At 40.1% G+C, this 23,911-nt stretch overlaps 1 pseudogene; it reads right to left on the minus strand.

Moving 5' to 3' along the window:
• Positions 1-2,357: 2,357 nt before the first annotated feature.
• Positions 2,358-6,946, minus strand: LOC137232882 (mediator of RNA polymerase II transcription subunit 1 pseudogene; annotated as a pseudogene).
• Positions 6,947-23,911: the final 16,965 nt, after the last annotated feature.

Consider the following 23,911-nt stretch of genomic DNA (forward strand, 5'->3'; position numbering starts at 1 on the left):
TGCCCCAGCTGCATTGGAAGTCTCTGGAAGGCCAGGCGGAGGGAGGCCACACAGAGGGATGCCCAGGGTTACAGACCTGTCAGAGCTGCTGTTTGTTAGTTCAAGTCCTGCTCTGAGGTGTTCTGTGTCAGCCCTGAGTGACAGGTGAGCTGGGGTTGCTCTGCAATCAGGGCTATGTTCACGGTTCCTGTGTGCCCAGCCCTGCTGGGGTACCTTCCCAGGGGAGCTCTGTATCCTGGGAGGGGCATGACCACGAGAGCCTCATGGGCTGCTGGGTAGCTGCACAGGTGAGCTCCATATCCTGAGAGAGGCCTGACCACGAGAGCCCCGTGGGCTGCTGGCAACCTGCCACGGTGAGCTCCCTATCCTTGGAGGGGCGTGACCACGAGATCCCTGTTGGCTGCTGGGGACCTGCCAAGATGAGCTCCATATCCTGGGATTGGCCTGACCACGAGAGCCCCGTGGGCTGCTGGGGACCTGGTAAAGGATGTCAGAACAGTCAGTGAAGCCACCAAGTATACACATCCAGTAGTTCCTAATTCCTACACCCTGCTGGTCATTCTACCATCCACCAGGACATGGTATTCTGTATTAGACTTCAATGATGCCTTCTGTATTCCATTAGTCCCAGAGTCACAAGAAATTTTGGCTTGTGAGTGGCAGGACTCAACATACAACAAAAACAATACTGCTGGGCCGTCCTGCCCCAAGGGTTCAAAAACTCCCACAGCATCTTTGGGGAAACTTTAGCTAAACACCTAAAAGTTCTACCTCTGGAAAAGGGAACCCTCCTTCAATATGCAGATGACATTCTTATTGCCAGCCCTACTAAGGAGGCCTCTGAACTACCTAGCCAATAAAGGATAGAAGGTGTCCAAGAAAAAGTCTCAAATATCACAGACTAAGGTGACCTGCCTGGGCTTCATTCTCACAGAAGGTCAGAGAAGCCCATCCCAGGAAAGGGAAGAAGCCATTTGCAGCCTTACCCCTTCTAAAACTAGAAGACAACTTAGGGGTTACTGGGGAGGCCAGGGTTTGCTGCATCTGGATCCCTAACTACAGTCTAATAGCTGGGCCTCTATATGAAACACTGAAAGGAAAAGATGATGATCCTTTTGAATAGAAGCCAGAAGCGGCCTTTCAAGAATGGAAAGAGCAGTCAATTCAGTCCCTTGCCCTGGAACTCCCTAATTTAGCTAAACCCTTTGACCTTTACATCCGCATAGAAGGTGAATCACCCTTGGAGTATTAGTGCAAAAACTGGGACCACTTGAAATGGAACAATGCAAGAATGCCCTCCAGGTAGGATAAACTATGGTCACCAAGGGCTTGGCCCACTGCCCCATCCGGCCAGGGTACTGGGGGTATCTAAAAACCTGGAAATCAGCAGCCCACAAGGCCAGCTCCCTCCTAAGGGAAAAGGACCCAACGTGGTGATCCTAACCACCCACCATGCCCTGAAGTTGCAGGGGTCGCTCCCTGGGCACACTGACCTCGAGTGAGGAGGCCCTCCAGCTCCAACCTCCAGAGAGACAACCGGGGGCAACGGGCCCCCATGACGACTCGTGTGACCATCACATGACCTGGAGCTTCTCTCAGAAAACAACAAGAGTGTGCCCCAAAAGAGCAGACTACTGCTTGCAGGACTTACTGCACCCAGAGGGGAGCTAATAAGCTTGGCGGAGGAACCGTATACCACACTGTCACCATAGAAAAGCCTACAGACACCGCAGTGACGGCAGTCAATGAGACCAGCTGGACACCTGGTTACTTCAAAAGGCCGTTGATTCAGTGGCCGTCATGGTCGTGGATCACCACCGGGCCTGGACTGTCTGGGAGTTGAGTGGGCAGGGCTCTGACATCTGGTGCTGTTTGTACGTTAATTTAGGGGCCTAATTGATGAAAGCACAGACTACTGGTCAGAGCATCTAGGCTGGCAGAAACCGTCAGCCTAAGGTGGCCGAACAAATGTGGGGTGGGGTAAAACCGGCCCCCACAGCGTCTCTGCGCATCTCTTTCCTGCACCCTTCAAGGTCATTAGAATCTATAACACTTCCAATGCTGGCGCTCAGGCGGACGAGCAGTGAGGCAGGAGGCCTGGGGACAATCAACCTCACCCGGAGGCTGCTGGGGAGAAGTTCTGCCCCTCCCCACGAGTATGAGGACTCCCAACTCAGCACGAAGCAGTTACAGAAGAGGGGTCTGCACCCACAGCGCACCAAGAATTAGGAATGGGACAAAAGGCAGAGGAGGGGTTTGTCACCGCCAAAGCCCATGAAAAATTCCTGGGAGATAAAAATAGAATCTGGGCAATAAACTAAAGTCTAACCTTTTTTTCCTTTGTGCTTTGTCTAGTTTCACGTGCTCCTAGGGTTCCGCACGCAGAGGTCCCACACCCGGCACTTCAGACCCGATTTCCTAGTGCAGAATGACTGGGTCGACACTTCAGCTCCCGGGGCTCCATGCACACTCCGCGACATAGAGCCTCAGCTGCAGCCAACCCAGCCCTCGAGAGCTCCTCCCCCTCCCTCCCGCTGACGCTGCTGCGATCCCTAAACAGCAGCTCAGCCCACAGCACGCGTGGGAGCGCACGCTCTCATCTCTCCATTCTCTGATCAAAATATAAAGTTTCCCTTGCTTCTGAACCAAACTCAGCCTCGATCTGTTGGCTCCAATGACACTGGGCAAGGGGAGCCTTGTTGGGGCCCACTCTAGAGGATCAGTAAGAGAAATTGAGAACATTGTAACTTCAATGAACAGATGTGTGAGCCACACTGTAATTAATATATAGCAGTGTATAAGGCTCGGGTAAAATAAGATGTTTCTAACACTTCCATTGGATATTTCCATCACTTTATATGGAGCACAGGGGCACTGCAATTCACCTGTTCCCTAACCCTAACCCTAACTCTAACCCTAACCCTAACCCTAAGCCTAAATCTAACCCTTACCTGAAGCCTTACCCTAACCCATACCCTAATCCTAACCCGTACACTAACACTAACACATACCCTAACACATACGCTAACCCGAAACCATTGTCGTACCCTAACATGTACCGTACCCATTCCCTAACCCTAACTGTAACCCTAACCCTAACACTAACACTAAACCGTACCCATTCCCTAACCCTAACCCTAACCTTAACCCTAACCCTAACACTAACCCTAAACTTTAACCTAACCTGTACCGTAATCCTAACCTGTACACTAACTCGTACCCTAACCCTAAACACTTGTTGTACCCTAACTTTTACCCTAAACCATACCCGTTCCCGAACCCTAACCGTAACCTTAACATTAACCCTAACACTAACCCTAAACCTTACCCTAACCCGTATCCTAATCCTATCCCGTAGACTATCACTAACCCGTTCTCTAACACGTATGCTAAACCTAAACCCTTCTCGTACCCTAAACTGTAACCTAAACCATACCAGACCCTAAACCTAAGCGTAACTCTAACTCTTACACTAACCCGTACCCTAATCTTAACCCGTACACTAACACTGAACCATATCCTAACACTTACCCAAATCCTAACCCATTGTCGTACCCTACCCTGTACCCTAAATTGTACCTGTTCCCCAACACTAACCCTAACAATAACTCTAACCCTAAATCTTACCCTAACCCATACCCTAATCCTAACCCATACACTAACACTAAACCGTACCCTAACACATACCCTAACCCTAAACATTTGTCATACCCTAACTTCTACCCTAAACCATACCAGTTCCCTAACCCTAACCTTAACCCTAACCCTAACCCTTATCCTTAACCTATCCTGTACCTTAATCCTAACCTGTATACTAACACTAACCCGTACCCTAACACATACCCTAACCCTAATCTGTTTTCGTACCCTAAACTGTACCGTAAACCGTACCCATCCCCTAATCCTAACCCTAACCCTAACCCTAACCTTAACCTTACCCTAAACCATTCCCTAATCCTAACCCATACACTAACACTAACCCATACCCTAACAAGTACTCTTACCCTAACCTGTTGCTGTACCCCACCTCTATCCTAAACCGTACCCATTCCCTAACCCTAACCCTAACCCTAATGCTTACCCTAACGCACGCCCTAATCCTAACCCTTTCATTAACACTAAACTGTCCCCTAACATGTACCGCAACCCTAACCCTTTGGCATACCCTAAACCATACCCGTTCCTTAACCCTAACCCTAACCTTAACGCTAACCCTAACACTAACCCTAAACCTTACCCTAACCTGTACCCTAATCCTAACCTGTACACAAACACTAACCCATACCCTACCACGTACCCTTACCCTATCCCCTTGTCGTACCCTAACCTGTACCCTAAAGAGTACCCATTCCCAAGCCTAAGCCTAACCCTAACCTTAACCCTAAACCTTAACCTAACGCATACCCTAATCCTAACCTTTGTACTAACCCTAAACCATACCCGTTCCCTGACCCTAACCCTAACCCTAACCCTAACCCTTACACAACCCGTACCCTAATCCTAAGCCTAACACTAACCCGTAGCCTAACATGTACCCTAAACCCAACCCATTGTCATACCCTAACCTGTACCATAAACCATACCCTTTCCTTAATCCTAACCCTACCTTAACCCTAAACCTAACACTAACCCTAAACCTTACCCTAACCCATACCCTAATCCTAACGTGTACACTAACTCTAACCCATACCCTAACATGTACCCTAACTCTAACTCGTGTCATACCCTAACCTGTACCCAAAACCATATCCATTCCCTAACCCTATACTTAACCCTAACCTTAACCCTTACCCTAACGTTTACCCTAATCCTAACCCATACACTAACACTAACCCATACCCTAACAAGTAACCTAACCCTAACCTGTTTTCATACCCTAACCTGTACCCTAAATCATACACCATTCCCTAACCCTAACCCTAACCCTAACCTTAACCCTAACCCTTTCCTTTGAATACTGGGTTGGGGATGAATTACTTGTTGTCGGTAATTTGTTGGGGGATTGCTACACTGACTTGGAGCTGGAATGATGTGTGGCATATCCAGTGTGTCAGCTGTCATGTTGACATCAAAGATAGGGTCTGTGAGTCAACATCCATTGAAAATAGCTCCCTCTGAAAGTCATCTTCAGTCTGGTGCTTGGGTTTGTCAGGTGATAATCTTTATGTCTTCTTCTTCTTTCTCTGGTTGCTTCCCAAGCACATTTCCATCCGGGGTGCACCAGAAGAGGAATTCTGCCTTTCTAAAGTGCTGCTTCCATAAAGGGTTGAGAAATCCTGGGCAGGAATATCTTTAAGAAGATTCATGAGCTTCGGGTGGTTCTTGGTGTTTCCAGCCTTCGAAGAGACAGGTGGCGGCATGTGATGAGGAGGGTCAGACTTGAGCCAATGGTAGACACCCCGTTCCCTGTTATTTGCAACAAACTGGTAAGAACTTGGTTCTGAGACACCTTGCTGAAGTCCTCCCCATGGCTCACAGACTCATGCCTATCTTTGATATTCATGCTCATATTAAACAAGGTAATATGGACCCCCAGAAATGTGTTGGTTGGTGTAGTGGTACCACTCATTGGGTTGTTGCCTGTGGTCATGCCATACCCTGGGCTGCTAGCCAGGGGCAGGTTCTTTTTCACCATGTCTTCAACTGTCTCTGCAATGAGGGACAGTGCTGGGGTGTTGGTCTGAATGGTTTCAGCTTTCTTCCAAATAGCCCTCATTGTTACAGGGATGGACATACATATTTGAACAACTTTGGCAATGAAGTCATCTGTGAAGATGAGTGCATCTGACAGTCCCTTGTAGAGTTTACAGCTCACATGTTTTGAGTCCTGTATATCCATTACCACAGACACCAGGGAGTCATTTACAGGGTGCTGAAAAGATATGCTGAAACGGGACTCTGAGAGCGGACACACTTCAAATTGGAGGAGCCCAGGAGAATCTTCTTTCAGAATAGTTCTTTTGACACAGCTTCCAATTAGGGTGTATTAAGCCCCTTGGTGTCTGATCAGATTCAGGATAAGGGGAACCCAGCCAGTGTGCTGAAAGGTGATTTTGCTAACAAGGTTCCTGGTAGATTTCTACCATCTGGAAGTGGAGCATCCTTGTTGAGGAAATAGCAGTGTGGCTGACCTGGAACAGCAGCATAAAATCACATGTTGTGATTCAAAGGTACAAGGTCAGGGTCCTTTGACATCTCAAAGTGAGTGATCGGTTCATAGATGGGTACATAAGTTGCCTGGGTTTCAAACAATGGAATTCCTGTGCAGTTCTGAAGTTTCTGAACAAATGCTCTAGATACTGGGATTGGCTGGGGAAATTTCAAGAAGAAACAGGCAGGAAGATCCACACTCTTCGTACTGGTGATTGAGGAGAAGGAGGGAGTCCATTTGTTGTCAACTGGATGTGACCCCATAATTAATGGTGCAGTTGGGAGTTTATACATAATAGATGTTCCTTCAATTGTCACTGATGCATTCATGCCCAAAGATCAAGGAACATTATTCTTGTGCAAAACGATAGGGGATGTAGTCTTATCATCCAGCATGTCAGAAGGAGAGGCATAATACTTCAAGTTAATTAAATGACCCCCACTTCTTGGAGTGAGATAGCCAACAGTTCCATGAAGAATCTTATCCAAGGGACCAGCATTCGTTACTTTCCAATACATAACTGCCGTTTTAGATAGATCTTGTTCTAGGGATTGGAGAGCCAAGAACATTTGGTCTTCAGTTTGTTATCCCCTGGAAGGTTATAAAGATTAACAAGACCCTTAAGTTGCTTAGAAAATTCATCAAAATTTTTCCCCCTTAGCTGCTGTACAAACTCTGGACAGATCACAGGATTCTCTCCATGGTGAGCCACTTTTACATCACAAACCTGTCCTGTAGGATCTAACTGCACTTCCACATAGAACATATCTGATGTGATGTAACATTCAGTGTCACTGGCACTGAGATGACAGCCCAGTCCATTCTGGCTTGCTATAGACTCCAGTCAGTCATTGCTGGTAAAGATGTTACATGAATTGATGCACAAGCTTAATGGTTTCACTCCAAGTTCTACTTTGGTTAAATTTTGCATGGAGCCATTCCAAGAGAGAACTCATCTTACTCACACTTTCGGACTCCTCGGTTTCCCCCTGAGCCCTCATCCTGACAGCAGGGAGAGCCTGAGTCCTACACAAGAGGATATGCCCTTCCCCACCACTAATTGAGGAACCAAGTTGGTTAGGGCTCCTGGGATGCAGGGCGCCTGCAGTCACCGCTCTTCCCGGGAAGGCTCAGTCAGAAGTCCCTGGCCGCAAGAAGAGAAGGGTGCTCTTGGCCGCTGCCGTCTTCCCCAACAGAACCTGTACCACATCTTCTTTATCCATTTGTCTGTTGATGGACATTTAGGTTGCTTCCGTGACCTGACTATTGTAAATAGTGCTGCAAAGAACATTGGAGTGCATGTGTCTTTTTGAATTATGGTTTCTCTGAGTATACACCCAGTAGTGAGATTGCTGGGTCATATGGTAATTCTATTTTTAGTTTTTTAAGGAAACTCCATACTGTTCTCCATAGTGGCTGTATCAATTTACATTCCCACCAACAGTGCAAGAGGGTTCTCTTTTCTTCACACCCTCACCAACATTTTTTTTTGTAGATTTTCTGATGATGCTCATTTTAACAGGTGTGAGGTGATACCACATTGTAGTTTTGATTTGCATTTCTCTGATACTTATTGATGTTGTGCAGTTTACATGTGCCTCTTGGCCATCTGTATGTCTTTGGAGAAATGTCTATTTAGGTCTAATGCCCATTTTTGGATTGGGTTTCTTTTTTTTTTAATATTGAACTGCATGAGCTGTTTATATATTTTGGAGGTTAATCCTTTGTCCATTGATTCCTTTGCAAATACCTTCTCCCATTCTGAGGGTTATCTTTTTGTCTTGTTTATAGTTTCTTTTGCTGTGCAAAAGCTTTTAAGTTTCATTAGGTCCCATTTTTTAATTTTTGTTTTTATTTCTATTTCTCTAGGAGGTGAGTCAAAAAAGATCTTCTGTGATTTATGTCAAAGAATGTTCTTCCTATGTTTTCCTCTAAGAGTTTTATAGTGTCTGGTCTTACATTTAGTTCTTTAATACATTTTGAGTTTATTTTTGTTTATGGTGTTAGGGAGTGTTCTAATTTCATTCTTTTACATGTAGCTGTCCAGTTTTCCCAACACCACTTATTGAAGAGGCTGTCTTTTCTCCATGGTATATTTTTGCCTCCTTTATCGAAGATAAGGTGACCATATGTGCATGGGCTTATCTCTGGGATTTCTATCCTGTTCCATTGATCTATATTTCTGTTTTGTGCCAGTACCATATTGTCTTGATTACTGTAGTTTCGTAGTATAGTCTGAAGTCATGGAGTCTGATTCCTCCAGATACTTTTTTTCCCCTCAAGATTGCTTTGGCTATTCGGGGTCTTCTGTGTCTCCATACAAATTTCAGGATTCTTTTGGTCTTGTTCTGTAAAAAATGCCATTGGTAATTTGATAGGGATGGCATTAAATCTGTAGATTGCTTTGCATAGAAGAGTCATTTTCAAAATATTGATTCTTCCAATCCACGAACATGGTATATCTCTCCATCTGTTTGTATAATCTTTGATTTCTTTCATCAGTGACTTAGAGTTTTCTGAGTACAGGTCTTTTACCTCCTTAGGTAGGTTTATTGCTAGTTATTTTATTCTTTTTGTTGCAATGGTGAATGGGATTGTTTCCTTAATTTCTCTTTCTGACCTTTCATTGTTAGCGTATAGGAATGCAAGAGATTTCTGTGCATTAATTTTATATCCTGAAACGTTACCAAATTCATTGATTAGCTCTAGAAGTTTGCTGATGGCATCTTTAGGATTATCTATGTATAGTATCACGTTATCTGCAAACAGTGACAGTTTTACTTCTTCTTTTCCAATTTGTATTCCATTAATTTCTTTTTCTTCTCTGATTGTCCTGGCTAAAACTTCCGAAACTATGTTGAATAATAGTGGCGACAGTGGACATCATTGTCTTGCTCCTGATCTTAGAGGAAATGCTTTCTATTTTTCACCACTGAGAATGATGTTGGCTGTGAGTTTGTCGTATATGATCTTTATTATGTTGGGGCAGGTTCCCTCTATGCCCACTTTCAAGAGAGTTTTTTTTTTTTTATCATAAATGGGTGTTGAATTTTGTCAAAAGCTTTTCCTGCATCTATTGAGATGATCATATGATTTTTATTCTTCAGTTTGTTAATACGGTGTATCACATTGATTGATTTCCATATGTTAAAGAATCCTTGCATCCCTGGGATAAATCTCACTTGATCATGGTGTATAATATTTTTAATGTGCTATTGGATTCTGTTTGCTAGCATTTTGTTGAGGATTTTTGCTTCTATGTTCATCCGTGATATTGGTCTGTAATTTTCTTTTTTTGTGGTATCTTTGGTTTTGGTATCAGCATGATGGTGGTCTCCTAGAATGAGTTTGGACGTGTTCCTTCCTCTGCAATTTTTTGGAAGAGTTTGAGAAGAATGGGTGTTAGCTCTTCTCTAAATGTTTGATAGAATTCACCTGTGAGGCCACCTGGTTCTGGACTTTTGTTTGTTGTAAGATTTTTAATCACAGTTTCCATTTCATTACTTGTAATTGGTCTGTTCATATTTTCTATTTCTTCCTGGTTCAGTCTTGGAAGGTTATACCTTTCTAAGGATTTTTCCGTTTCTTCCAGGTTTCCATTTTATTGGCATGGAGTTGCTTGTACTGTTCTCTTAGGATGCTTTGTATTTCTGTGCTGTCCATTGTAACATCTCCTTTTTCATTTCTAATTTTATTGATTTGAGACCTCTCCCTCTTTTTCTTGATGAGGCTGGCTAAAGATTTATCAATTTTGTTTATCTTCTCAAAGAACCAACTTTTAGTTTTATTGATCTTTGTTATTGTTTTCTTTGTCTCTATTTCATTTATTTCTGCTCTAATCTTTATGATTTCCTTCTTTCTACTAATTTTGGTTTTTGTTTATTCTTCTTTCTCTAGTTCCTTTAGGTGTAAGTTTAGATTGTTTATTTGAGGTTTTTCTTGTTTCTTGAGGTAGGCTTGTATAGCTATAAACTTACCTCTTACAACTGCTTTTGCTGCATCCCATAGGTTTTGGATCATTGTGTTCTCGTTGTCATTTCTCTCTAGGTAATTTTTATTTCCTCTTTGATTTCTTCAGTGATCTCTTGGTTGTTTAATAGTGTATTGTTTTGCCTCCATGTGTTTGTGTTTTGTACAGTTTTTTTTTCCTGTAATTGATATCTAGTCTCATAGCGTTGTGGTCAGAAAAGATGCTTGATATGATTTTGATTTTCTTAAATTTACTGAGGCTTGATTTGTGGCCCAAGATGTGATTTATCCTGGAGAATGTTCTGTGTGCACATGAGAAGAAAGTGTATTCTGTTGTTTTTGGATGGAATGTCCTATAAATATCAATTAAGTCCACCTGGTGTAATATGTCATTTAAAGTTTGTGTTTCCTTATTTATTTTCTGTTTGGATGATCTGTCCATTCGTGTTTAGTGGAGTGTTAAAGTCACCGACTCTTATTGTGTTACTGCTGATTTCCCCTTTTATGGCAGTTGGCATTTGCCTTATGTATCGAGTAGCTCCTATATTGGGTGCATAGATGTTTACAATTGTTATATCTTCTTGGATTGATCCCTTGATCATTATGTAGTGTCCTTCTGTGTCTCTTGTAACAGTCTTTATTTTAAGGTCTATTTTGTCTGATATGAGTATTGCTACTCCAGCTTTTTTTGGCTTCCATTTGCATGGAATACCTTTTTCCATCCTTTCACTTTCAGTCTGTATGTGTCCCTAATTCTGAAGTGGGTCTCTTGTAGACAGCATATATGTGTGTCTTGTTTTTGCATCCATTCAGCCAGTCTGTGTCTTTTGATTGAGGCATTTAACCCATTTACATTTAAGGTAATTATTGATATGTATGTTCCTATTACCATTTTCTTAATTGTTTTGGGTTCGTTTTTGTAGGTCTTTTCCTTCTCTTGTGTTTCCTGCCTAGAGAAGTTCCTTTAGCATTTGTTGTAAAGCTGGTTTGTTGGTGCTGAATTCTCTTAACGTTTCCCTGTCTGTAAAAGTTTAATTTCTCAGTCAAATCTGAATGAGATCATTGCTGGGTAGAGTAATCCTGGTTGTAGATTTTTCTCTTTCATCATTTTATATATATCTTGCCACTGCCTTCTGGCCTGTACAGTTTCTGCTGGAAGATCAGCTGTTAACCTTATGGGGATTCCCTTGTATGTTATTTGTTCCTTTTCCCTGCTGCTTTTAATATTTTTTCTTTGTGTTTAATTTTTGTTAGTTTGATTAATATGTGTCTTTGTTTCACCTTGGGTTTATCCTGTATGGGACTCTCTGTGTTTCCTGGACTTCATTGACTATTTCCTTTCCCATGTTGGGAAAGTATTCAACTATAATCTCTTCAAATACTTTCTCAGACCCTTTCTTTTTTTCTTCTTCTTCTGGGATGCCTATATTTCGAATATTGGTGTGCCTAGAGTTGTCCCAGAAATCTCTAAGACTGTCCTCATTTCTTTTCATTCTTTTTTGTTTATTCTGCTGTGTGGCAGTTATTTCCACCATTCTCTCTTCCAGCTCACTTATCCATTCTTCTGCCTCTGTTATTCTGCTATTGATTCCTTCTAGAGTATTTTTAGTTTCAATTATTGTGTTGTTCATTACTGTTTGTTTGCTCTTTAGTTCTTCTAGGTCCTGGTTAAATGTTTCTTATATTTTCTCTATTCTATATCCAAGATTTGGTATCATCTTTACTATCATTACTCTGAATTCTTATTTTTTAAATTAATTTATTTTATTTTATTTTTGACTGTGTTGGGTCTTCATTGCTGCATGTGGGCTTTTCTCTGGTTGTGGCGAGCAGGGCCTACTCTTTGTTGCAGTGCACAGGCTTCTCATTGCAGTGGCTTCTCTTGTTCTGGAGCATGGGCTCTAGGCACACAGGCTTCACTATTTGTGGCACATGGGCTCAGTATTTGTGGCTCAACGGCTCTAGAGTGCAGTTTCAGTAGTTGTGGCACATGGGCTTAGTTGCTCTGTGGCATGTGGGATCTTCCCAGACCAGGGCTCAAACCTGTGTTGCCTGCATTGGCAGGCAGATTCTTAACCACTGTGCCACCAGGGAAGTCCCTGAATTCTTTTTCAGATAGCTTGCCTACTTCCTCTTCATTTAGTTAGTCTTGTGAGGTTTTACCTTGCTCCTTTTTCTGTAAGATATTTGTGTGTTCTCATTTTGTCTAATTTGCAGTATTTGAGGTCTCCTTTCCCTAGGCTACAGGGTTGTAGTTCCTTGTGCTTCTGTTCTCTGCCCCTGGTGATGGGGTTCTTCTAGTGTCTTGTGTAGGCTTCCTGAGGGGAGGGACTGGTGCCTGCGTTCTGGTGGGTGGAGGTGAGTCTTTTCCCTCTAATGAGCAGGGTCATGTCAGGTGGTGTGTTTTGGGGTATCTGTGAGCTTAGTATGACTTTAGATAGTTTCTGTGTTGATGGGTGAGTTTGTGTTCCTGTCTTGTTTGTTGTTTGGTGTGAGGTGTCCAGCACTGGGAGCTGCTGGCAGTTGGGTGGAACTGGGTCTTGGATTCAGATAGAGGCCTCCATGAGAGCTCTTGGTGGTTAGTCTTCCCTGGGACCGGGTATTCTCTAATCATCCAGCATCCTGGACTTGGTGCTTCCACTCCAGAGCCTCAGGCCCGACTTCTGGTCAAGGTACCAAGACAACACAAGTGGCTTGTCCTGGCAATAAAGGGGATTAAAAAAAAAAGACTAACAAAATCCCAGGCAAGTGGTAAAAAGTAAAATCAAACAAACAGAAACAGAAACAAGGAAACACACACACACACACACACACACACACAAGAAACAAAAACAAAACCAAAAAGTCAAATAGCAAGGGAACAACCAGATAAACAAAAGAACCTAAGAATGAAATCAAACAATTAAGAAGAAAGCTGACAAAAACTCAAAATCAGAAACAAGACCAAAGCAGAGTGCCAACTGAAGAATGAAGCAAAGAAACAAAACTGACAAAAATGATATAAAAGAAAAAGAAATAAAAAGAGAAAGGGGAAAGAACACAGAACAACAGAAAAGCAATACAGAAACAGAAATATAAAGATATATAAAATATATTGAAGAAAAAAAAAGATAAACCCCCAGAGAAATGGTGAAAACAAACAAACAAAAACAGAAACAAGGAAACACCACACATGTAAAAGAAACAAAAACAGAGCCAAATACAACAAAAAGCAAGAGAACAACCAGACAAATAGAAGTCAAAAATGAAATCAATAAGGATTAAAACTAACAAAGACACATAACCTAAAAACAAAACCAAAGCAGTGTGCTTACTGAAGAATAAAGCAAGGAAACAGAACAAACCAATAAAAAAGATTAAAAAGATAATAATAATAAAATTAAATTAAATTTTAAAAAGGCAGTACAACAGAAAAGCAAAGTAGAAATGGAAATTTAAAAAAGAAGAGAGAAATATATTAAAGAAAAAGAGGAAGAAAAAAATAAGGGAAAAGAACACAGAATGACCAAAAAGCAAATTAAAAATAGAAATGTATAAAAATATGTTATAAAACATGGAGATCCCAAAAGACTAAATTAAAAAAACTAAAACAATGACAAAAGAAAGAAAAAGAAACCCAAAAAAAGCTAGAACCAACAGCAGAATGAATCAAAACATAATAAAATTAATAGTCATAATTATCTTTCCCTGGGGTCTCCTCTCTAAGTGTCCTTGCACATGCTGTGAGCCACAGCCCACCTCCGCCTCCCCAAGAGGTTCTCCTCTGCCTCTGGGCTGGTCTCTAGATCTGCTGTGGGCCTGTGGGGACCACTCAGACTCTGATCTGGCCCAGTTCCTGTGTGTACTTGCCCCCAAAGTCCACAGCTGCCAGAGCTAGACCATTTTCATTTGTGGGAACAGTCATTGTCTACTCAGATATTCCATAGACACAGGGTCTACTTAGCTGATCATGCGGATTTAATCTGCAGCTTGTACAGTTGATGGAAAGATTTTCCATCCTATTCCTTAGTTGCCCCATCTCTGGGGTTCAGCTTTGGTTTTATCCCTACCTCTGCGTGTGGTCCACCCACAGGAGTCTGGTCCTGAGGCTGCCTTGGAGCTCTTGGGTCCGCCCCTGTGAGGACCGGGCACAGAGGTGGTATGACCGCTTGGATCGCAGGAGCCCCAGTGGCACCAAATGCAGAGGCAAACCGGTGGCCACAGACACAAGAGATATGGCCTGAGTGAGGGCCTTTTCTGGTGCCCAGCATTAAGGCACGTGAAAGCCAGCCCTGTCCGTGGATTTTTCTGGCACCTGGCAGAAGGCATGTGGGGGCCAGCCCTGAGGGAGCTTTTTTTTATTATTATTGCCCTGCAGGCAGTGTGTGAGGGCCAGCTCTGAGGGGACTTTTTTATTGCTGTCAGCCGGCTCACAAGAGCCAGCCCTGAGCGGGCTTCCTTTATTTTCATCAGTAGGTACCGGCATGTGGGGAGAGAGAGGCTACAATAGTGGCTCCACCCCCTGCATGTGACTCAGCAGTAGCGCCCTTCTTCCATGGCAGTCCAGTCTTCCTCCATAGGCATGCCCTGCTGCAGATGTCCTCCCTCCCGTCCCCTCAGTCCATCTCCCCACAGCCAACGGCAGTTCTCACTCTGGGCCTGTTCTCCAATTCCCACTCACCAGCTCCCAGCCCCTTTGCACACCTGTGAACACAAGTCCCAGTCCAGTAGGGTCGTGGTATGGACCATCTGTGAATTTCTTGTGTTTCTCACTCTGTCCCGTCTGCTACAGATCGGCTGCTTCACCCTATTCTGACCGCCTCAAATGCTTCCCTTCTGTACCAATCAATTTCCCCATCAGACAGGGGGTTTCCCTGAATTCGGGAATCTCTCCTCTGTTTCAGCTCCCCCGCCCTGGGGTTCAGGTCCCGTTCCACTTCCTCTCCTCCTCCTTCTCCCTTCTTTTTTTCCATTCTACCCAGTTATGCAGGGATATTTACAGTCCTTTCCTGTGTCCAACGTCTTCTTCTAGTTTTCAGCCAGTGTTCGGTGAGAATTGTTCCATCTATAGATGTATTCCTGATGCATCCGTGGAGAGAGATGAACTCCACATCCACCTACTCCTCTGCCATCTTGAATCTCTCTCTGTAATATCCTTTAATACAAACCTTTCCAGCTAAAACTTGCCAGAAATAGATTCTTTAATTCCAATTTATAATTTTGATGGAATCACAGTTTCCCCAGTCTTGAACACTTTTCTTTAAATCTCCTGCCCATTTTTTTACTTTGGAATTCTTTTCACTATTCAACTGGACTGAATCCACTTTCTTAGTTTAGGCTCTCATTTCTGTGGAGTATTATCTTCAATATTTTCCTAAGAGAGTGTGCGGTAGGAATAAATTTCTGAGACCATGCATATCTTAAGTATTATTTTTCTAAAATATTATTTATATTTTAGCTAAATATTAAATTCTTTATCGCCTCAGAAATTAGAAGGCATTTTTATTCCACTGGTTACTATTACATAATGCTGCTGATGGGAAACGAGATGCTAGTTTGATGCTAGTCCTTATACAGGTGATCTTTTCTTAGAGATTTATTTGAAGATTTCTTCAGGTTCTCCATTATTTTGACCAACTATCAACCCTTTTTAATCTGAAGAATCCTTTATTTTTCCTCATATCTGGAAGATTCTCTTCTATTAGTTGTTGAATAACTCTTCATATTTCCTCATATATTTGTATCTTTTCATTGTTCCCATTTTCAATCAATTCTTTCTTGATTTATAAATAAGTTAATTAATTTAAGAATTGCAGACTCCACTATGTATGTGTTTATTTATGTATACATAAAAAAGTGAAAAGTGAAAAGTTCAATGGAATTCTTGCGATAAAAATAGAGTGTATTCATTTGTTATGGCTGCTGTAACAAAGGCAACAAACTAAATGGTTTAAAAAACAAATGTTTAGCCTCTTCAATAAGTGGTTCTGGGAAAACTGGACAGCTACACATAAAAGAATGAAATTAGAACACTCGCTAACACCATACACAAAAATAAACTCAACATGGATTAAAGACCTAAATATAAGGCCAGACACTATCAAACTCCTAGAGGAAAACATAGGCAGAACACTCTATGACATAAATCACAATAAATGCTGGAGAGGGTGTGAAGAAAAGGGAACACTCTTGCACTGTTGGTGGGAATGTAAATTGATACAGCCACTATGGAGAACGGTATGGAGCTTCCTTAAACAACTAAAAATAGAACTACCATACAACCCAGCAATCCCACTACTGGGTATATACCCTGAGAAAACCATAATTCAAAAAGAGTCATGTACCAAAATGTTCATTGCAGCTCTATTTACAATAGCCAGGACATGGAAGCAACCTAAGTGTCCATCATCAGGTGAATAAATAAAGAAGGTGTGGCACATATATACAATGGAATATTACTCAGCCATAAAAAGAAACGAAATTGAGTTATTTGTAGTGAGGTGGATAGACCTAGAGTCTGTCATACAGAGTGAAGTAAGTCAGAAAGAGAAAAACAAATACCATATGCTAACACATATATATGGAATCTAAGAAAAAAGAAAAGGTCATGAAGAACCTAGGGGTAAGACGGGAATAAAGACACAGACCTACTAGAGAATGGACTTGAGGATATGGGGAGGGGGAAGGGTAAGCTGTGACAAAGTGAGAGAGTGGCAGGGACATATATACACTACCAAACATAAAATAGATAGCTAGTGGGAAACAGCTGCATAGCACAGGGAGATCAGCTCGGTGCTTTGTGACCACCTAGAGGGGTGGGATAGGGAGGATGGGAGGGAGGGAGATGCAAGAGGGAAGAGATATGAGAACATATGTATATGTATAACTGATTCACTTTGTTATAAAGCAAAAACTAACACACCACTGTAAAGCAACTATACTCCAATAAAGATGTTAAAATTTTTTTAACTGGAAAATTCACAATTATGTAGAAATTAAGCAACACACTCTTAAACACCAATGAGTTAAAGAAGAAGTAACAAAAGAAAATTTTGCAAATATCTTGAGTCCAATGAAAACAAAAATGCAACACATCCAACATCTGAGATACAGTGAAAGCAGGGAAATTTATGGCTGTAAGCTATTAAAAGAAGAATTAACATACCAAATCACAATTAAACTTCACAATTTAAGGGGCTTTTAAAAAAAGAACAGATTTATCCCACAGCTAGCAGAAGAAAGAAAATAATAAATATTAGAGTGAAGACAAACAGTAGAAAAACAATAGTGAAAAGCAATGAAACAAAAAGTTGGTTCTTTAAAAAAAAAGCTATTCACCATTTGATCTAAGATGGCTATTTTAACATTTTCAGTACTTATTCTGATTGCTGAATGTTAAGGACTTCCAATATATGAAAACAGCTTTTACCTTCTCCACAATTTTCTCCATTCAAAGCTAAATGTCATTAGTCCCTTTAAATTTTCAACTTATTCCAAGTGTTCAGACCCTTCACAATTCTGTATATTATACCTTTGACATACTCCTTATTAAATTTTTTTCAAATTCAATTTCCCAGCACTAAGCAAAGAACTCTAGCTAAAAATATGACCATAGAAAAGTACATTGACATCTCTTGCTTGGAGATTACTTCCGCACTGAGAAGCTCAGAATATGCTCACCTCTGTTCTCAACTCAAGGGTAAATTATTTTAAGGGGGGGTATTTCCTTTAGATCACAAGATGATTCTGACTTACCATTTTCATGTGGCTTCTAATACATGAAATAACATGTGATTGCTATCAGGATTTATATACATATGGCCAGACTGATATTGCATAAATTATTCCAAGATGGATATCTAAAAAATCCACTTCAGATGTGTTTATGGTGGACTCACTGATCAAACAATGTAACTTCTTAGTTCCTTCCTTTCAAGGACACTCTAGATACACAGCAGAGCTTGGGCCTCCCCCAGAGTTCAGGCAACCCCCATCTCTCTCCAGAAAGGAGACATTGAATTGATACTGGGGAGAGCTTGGGTAAATTGATTTATGAATTTGTGTGGCTATGAAGGATACTCTTGCCTTGGTGGACAATGAGTGTGTTACATCATGTGGACCAGAGTAAGTGAAGATAACATGTCTACTCTCAGAGGAAGCGTCAAGCAGTTCACAGTGATAATCATATCCATAGAAGCAAAAAAAGTGTATAAATCTTATGTGAAGGTAACTTGAATGCCACCCCATTAATGGCAAGAAATAGCTTTTCTTATTTGGGTAAACCTTTCCTCATTCACCAGTTGTGCATGAACAGACATTGGTAACCTGTAAACTTTGTCAAATCGTTGTTTATCTTTCAAGACAGAAAAGGTTAATCATTTGTTCAAAGTCTCATTTTATATACTTTTTCACTACTTAATATGAACTGGAGCTATAATCACTAGAGACTGGATTTCCACTCCACCCTTAGAACCTCCAAATAGTGCACATTAAAATGTTTTGATCATGCATATTAATATCCACTTAAAATTCCATATCAATATATTATTTTAAAGGTTTGATTTCATTATTTTGCAAGGTGCCCAGTATGAGAGTATTGGTTTTCAATTTTACAAGGTGATTTTTTCCTACTTTTGGAATATAAAAATGAATGGATTAAAGTGAGATTACTCAAGGAGTTTGAATTGTGAGTCTGGAGTAGAGAGAAGATTCAGAATATGCAGGAAGCATATTACCAGAAGCATCACAGATATGAAGAGGAGAAATATGGGAAGAGTGATAGTATCCACAAATTAAAGTGTACTGAAAGAAGTGAGGTAGAATAAAGAAGTGGAAGAAAAATCAGTATATAATGAGAGATAGATTGGTGAGGTAAGAACTATTTAAAGATGGCTAATTAGGGAATGAGAAGACAGGCTGACCAGACCTCAGAGTAACAGCTCCAACCCCTAGGCCTTGTACCCTGCGGTCTGCTCTATCTTTGTGGCCCAAATACTTTTACAGAGACTCTAGATACATAGATTCATATATACATATAAAAACAAACAATAACAGTAACAAAAAATCAAACTTAACTCTCAGAGTTTGTAAACAGTTTTCTAAACCAACTCATTGAGTCAGAAGGGCATTTGTTTCATGTATGTCACTCTTCGTCCACAGGAAATTCCCAGCTTTATTCTGATCTGGATTGCCAGAGTTTGCAATGTCTTTGTGCTTCCTATACCAGTACAGAAGAGAGGGACTATATCACCCAGGGCAGTATCCTTGGGGCAGAGAGCTTCAGACACGTGAAGCACGTTTCTTGCTCCTGAGCTCTGTAGCCAGGTAGAGTATGGAGTATCTCAGAAGCAGGGAAGGAGATTCTGGACTTTTGCCCTTGTAGGGTGATAAAACAATATTTTAGTTGAAGGTATCCATTTGCTCACTTGAATGCACAGACAAATTATCACATATACACACAAAGTTCAGTTGATAAGTGGCTTTTTTTTCCCTTCATGCAGATAAAGCCCAATGAGACTATCTAGTGCTGGAAAAGGAAGAAATTTTATGTTCACTTGACAATCTATGAAAACCAATAAAACTTAAGCCAGGATTGTTACAGAGTAGGCAGTGATTCTGGGTTCCTTTCCTTTTTCCCCAAACTTTATCTGTTGATTCCAGTCCTTGCTCCAGGATTATACTTCTGCAGTCCAAATTTAGGACTAACCTCTATCTTTCTCAAATTCTGCCTGTAAATGTAAACCTAGACTCTGCTTTGTATATTTCTAATCCTTACATGGGTCCACATTAATTTTATGGTGGAAAAATGTGCCATTGTGTGGCTGTACCACATTTTGTGTATGCATTGATAGACATTTGGGTTCTTTCCACTTTTTTGGCCGTTGAGAAAAATGCTGCTATGAACATTTTTGTACACATTTTTTGTGAATATATACTTTAATCTCTCTTGGGTATATAACTTGGAGTGAAATTACAGAGTGATGGTAGTTCTATGTATAACTTTTTGAGAAACTTCCAGACTGTTTTCCACAGTGATTGTGCCATTTTTCATGCAACAAGCAATGTATAATTTTTTTTTAAATTTTATTGGGGTATAGTTGATTTATAATGTTGTGTTAGTTTCAGGTGTACAGCGAAGTGAATCTGTTATATGTATACATATATCCACTCTTTTTTAGATTCTTTTCCCATATAAGCCATTACAGAGTACTGAGTAGAGTTCCCTGTGCTATACAGTAGGTCGTTACTAGTTATCTATTTTATATATAAAAGTGTGTACATGTCAATGCCAATCTCCCAATTTATCCCTCCCCTCCTTACCCCCTGGTAACCATAAGTTTATTTTCTACATCTATAACTCTATTTCTTTTTTGTAGATAAGTTCATTTTTGCTCTTTTTTTAGATTCCACATATAAGCGATATCATATGATATTTGTCTTTGTCTCACTTAACTTCACTCAGTATGACAATGTCTAGGTCCATCCATGTTGCTGCAAATGGTATTATTTCGTTCTTTTTTATGGCTGAGTGATATTCCATTGTATATACGTACCATATCTTCTTTATCCATTCCTCTGTTGATGGACATTTAGGTTGCTTCCATGTCCTGGCTATTGTAAATAGTGCTGCAATTAACATTGGGGTGCATTTATCTTTTCAAATTATGGCTTTCTCCAGATACATGCCCAGGAGGATCATACGGTAGCTCTATTTTAGTTTTTTAAGGAATCTCCATGTTGTTCTCCATAGTGGCTGTACCAGTTTACATTCCCACCAACGCTGTAGAAGGGTTCCCTTTTCCTCACACCCTCTCCAGAATTTGTTTGTAGAATTTTTGATGATGGCCATTCTGACCAATGTGAGGTGATACATCATTGTAGTTTTGACTTGCATAGCTCTACGAGATTTCTAATTTCTCCACATCCTTTCCAATACTTGTTATTTTCTTTTTTTTTTACGGGGGTGTAGGGAGGGCATAGGACAGACATTCTAGAGGGTATGTGTGATATTACATTGTGGTTTACATTTCCCAAATGACTAATTGTGTTGTACATTTTTTCATGTGCTTATTGACCATTTGCACATCTTCTTCAGACGAATGTCTATTCAAATCATTTGTTAATTTAAAAAATTGAATTGCTTTGCTTTTTATTGTTTAACATTAAGAATCTTTATATATTCTTCATACTAAACTCTGATAAATAATTTGTAAATATTTTTTCCCTTTCTATGAGTTGCCTCTTCACTTTTTTGATAGTCTCTTTTTCAAAAATCTATTTATTTTATTTATTTTTGGCTGCATTGGGTCTTTGTTGCTGTGCACAGTCTTTCTCTAGCTGCAGCCAGTTTGGGCTACTCTTTGTTGCGGTGCGCAGGCTTCTCATTGTGGTGGCTTATCTTGTTTCAGAGCACGGGATCTAGGCACGCAGGCTTCAGTAGTTGTAGCACGCGGGCTCAGTAGTTGTGGTGCACAGGCTTAATTGCTCCTCAGCATGTGGGATCCTCTTGGACCAGGGCTTGAACTCGTATCCCTGGTGTTGGCAGGTGGATTCCTAACCATTGTTCCACCAGGGGAAACCCCTGATAGTATCTTTTCAGACACAAAACTTTAAATAAAGTCAAATTTATTTATTTTTCCTCTGTTTGGTTGTGCTCTTGGTGTAATATCTAAGAAGCCAGTGCCTAAGTCAAGATTTACACGTATGCTTACATTTAGATCTTTAATCCATTTTCAGTTGATGTTCTATATATGATGTGAGATAGAGGGCAACTTTATTCTTTTGCCTGTGGATGTTTATTGTTTCTTCACTATTTATTGAAAAGGCTATTCTTTTCCTATCAAATGGATGAAGTGATTTTTTGATGCTTGTCAAAAATCAGTTGACCATAAAATTATGAGCTTATCCTGGACTCTCAGTAAATTCCATTGACTTATTTGTTTATCCTTATGCCAGAACCACACTGTATTGATCACTGCAGCTTTGTAGTAAGTTTTGAAATGGAGAGATGAGAGTTTTCCAACTTTGTTCTTCATCAAACCATCTTGAGATGGTTTTGGCTTTTCTGGGTCCCTTGAACTTTCATCTGAACTTTATAATCAGATTGTCTATTTCTTCAAAAAATTTGTTTGGCATTTTGACAAAGATTGCATTGAATCTGTAGGTCACTTTGGATAGCATTATCATCTTAAAAATATTAAGTTTTCCAATCCATGCACACAGAATATCTTTCCATTTATCTATGTCTTTGTTAATTTCTTCCAACATATTTTGTAATTTTCAATTTGTAATCTTACACTTCCTTGATTATATTTATTCCTAAGTATTTTATTATTTTGATGCTGCTATAACTAAAACTTTTTCTTAATTTTATCTTTGGATTGTTCATTGCTAGTGCGTAGAAATACAACTGAATTTTGTGTGTTGATCTTAAACTTTGCTGAATTTCTTTATTATCTCTAATAGTATGTGTGAGTGGGGATGTGTGTGTGCATACTGTATGTATTGTCTGTATAAGAGGCTTTGAGTCTATAAATGATGTAGACTTCAGGAAGCTTTTTCATGTGCCAGGAGCTGCTCTGTAGTCCTTCCAGGTGCATAAGGCACAGGTAATATCTGTCACTGTAAAAGGATACTTCTGAATATATTCAGCTTAACAAGATGCATGTTCAATTTCAACTTAAGGAATTTAAAGAATTCTTATATTTAATAAATACATTATCTAGACTCCGCAGTTTTTATGAGGCCTCAATTGATGACCATAGATATTTTCCATATATTTTAAAATGTAACAATGTTTCAACATGTGGTTGTGAGATTGTAAAACTTTAATTCTTGTTCACCTTAATGGGATGCCTTCCTAGCCTCTAGAACTGTGAGAAATAAATTTACACTGTTTACAAACCACTGAGTCTATGGTGGTTTTTGTTATAGCAGTCTAACAGACTAAGAGTGATTTTTTTTCTTTCTTTCTTTTTTTTTTTTTTTTTTTTTTTTTGCTGTGTGGCTTGTGGGATCTTATTCTCACAACCAGAAGTCGAACCTGGGCACCATGCAGTGAGAGCACGGAGTCCTAACCACCGGACCACCAGGGAATTGCCCTAAGAGTGATATTTGGATCTTGAGTTTATAATGATCAAATTTAGAATATACTTTAGACTCTCATTTTCTCAAATCTTTTTTCTGTCCACACACCTCTCTCTTCAAGGTCTCTAATTACTTTTGTTTTAGGCCCTTTAAAGTTTTTCATCAAATCAGTGATACTCTTCATTTTTAAAATTTTTTTTGTGTACATTTCATTTTAGATAGTTTGAATTAATGTCTTCAAGTTCACTAACCATTTATTTATGCAATGACTAATCTACCATTAATCATATCCAGTGAAATTTTCATCTCACACATTGTACTTTTCATTTCTAGAAGTTCAATTTGGGTCTTTCTTTTAAATGTATATCTCTAGTGAATTGTTTGAACATATTTTAAACTATTTGGAATACAGTTATAACTTCTGTTTTAACATGTCTATAAATTTGAATACCTGTACCAGTTCCATGTCAATTTTAACGTATTGATTTTCTGTTCATTATATGTTGTATTTTCTTGCTTCTTTCCTTGCCTGGTAATTTTTGATTGAATGTCAGACAGTGTGATTTTTTTATCCTGTTGAGCTTTTCTCTGGAATGAATTTAAGATACTTGTAAACAATTTGGTCCATTAGAATCTTGCTTTTAAATTTGTTCATCAATATTGGATCAATATTTAGTCTAGTGCTAATTATTCCCCATTACTAGGGAAAGATTTTTGTGGGTACTC

Source organism: Pseudorca crassidens, chromosome 10 (assembly GCF_039906515.1).
Source record: "Pseudorca crassidens isolate mPseCra1 chromosome 10, mPseCra1.hap1, whole genome shotgun sequence".
NCBI classification, from domain to species: Eukaryota; Metazoa; Chordata; class Mammalia; order Artiodactyla; family Delphinidae; genus Pseudorca; species Pseudorca crassidens.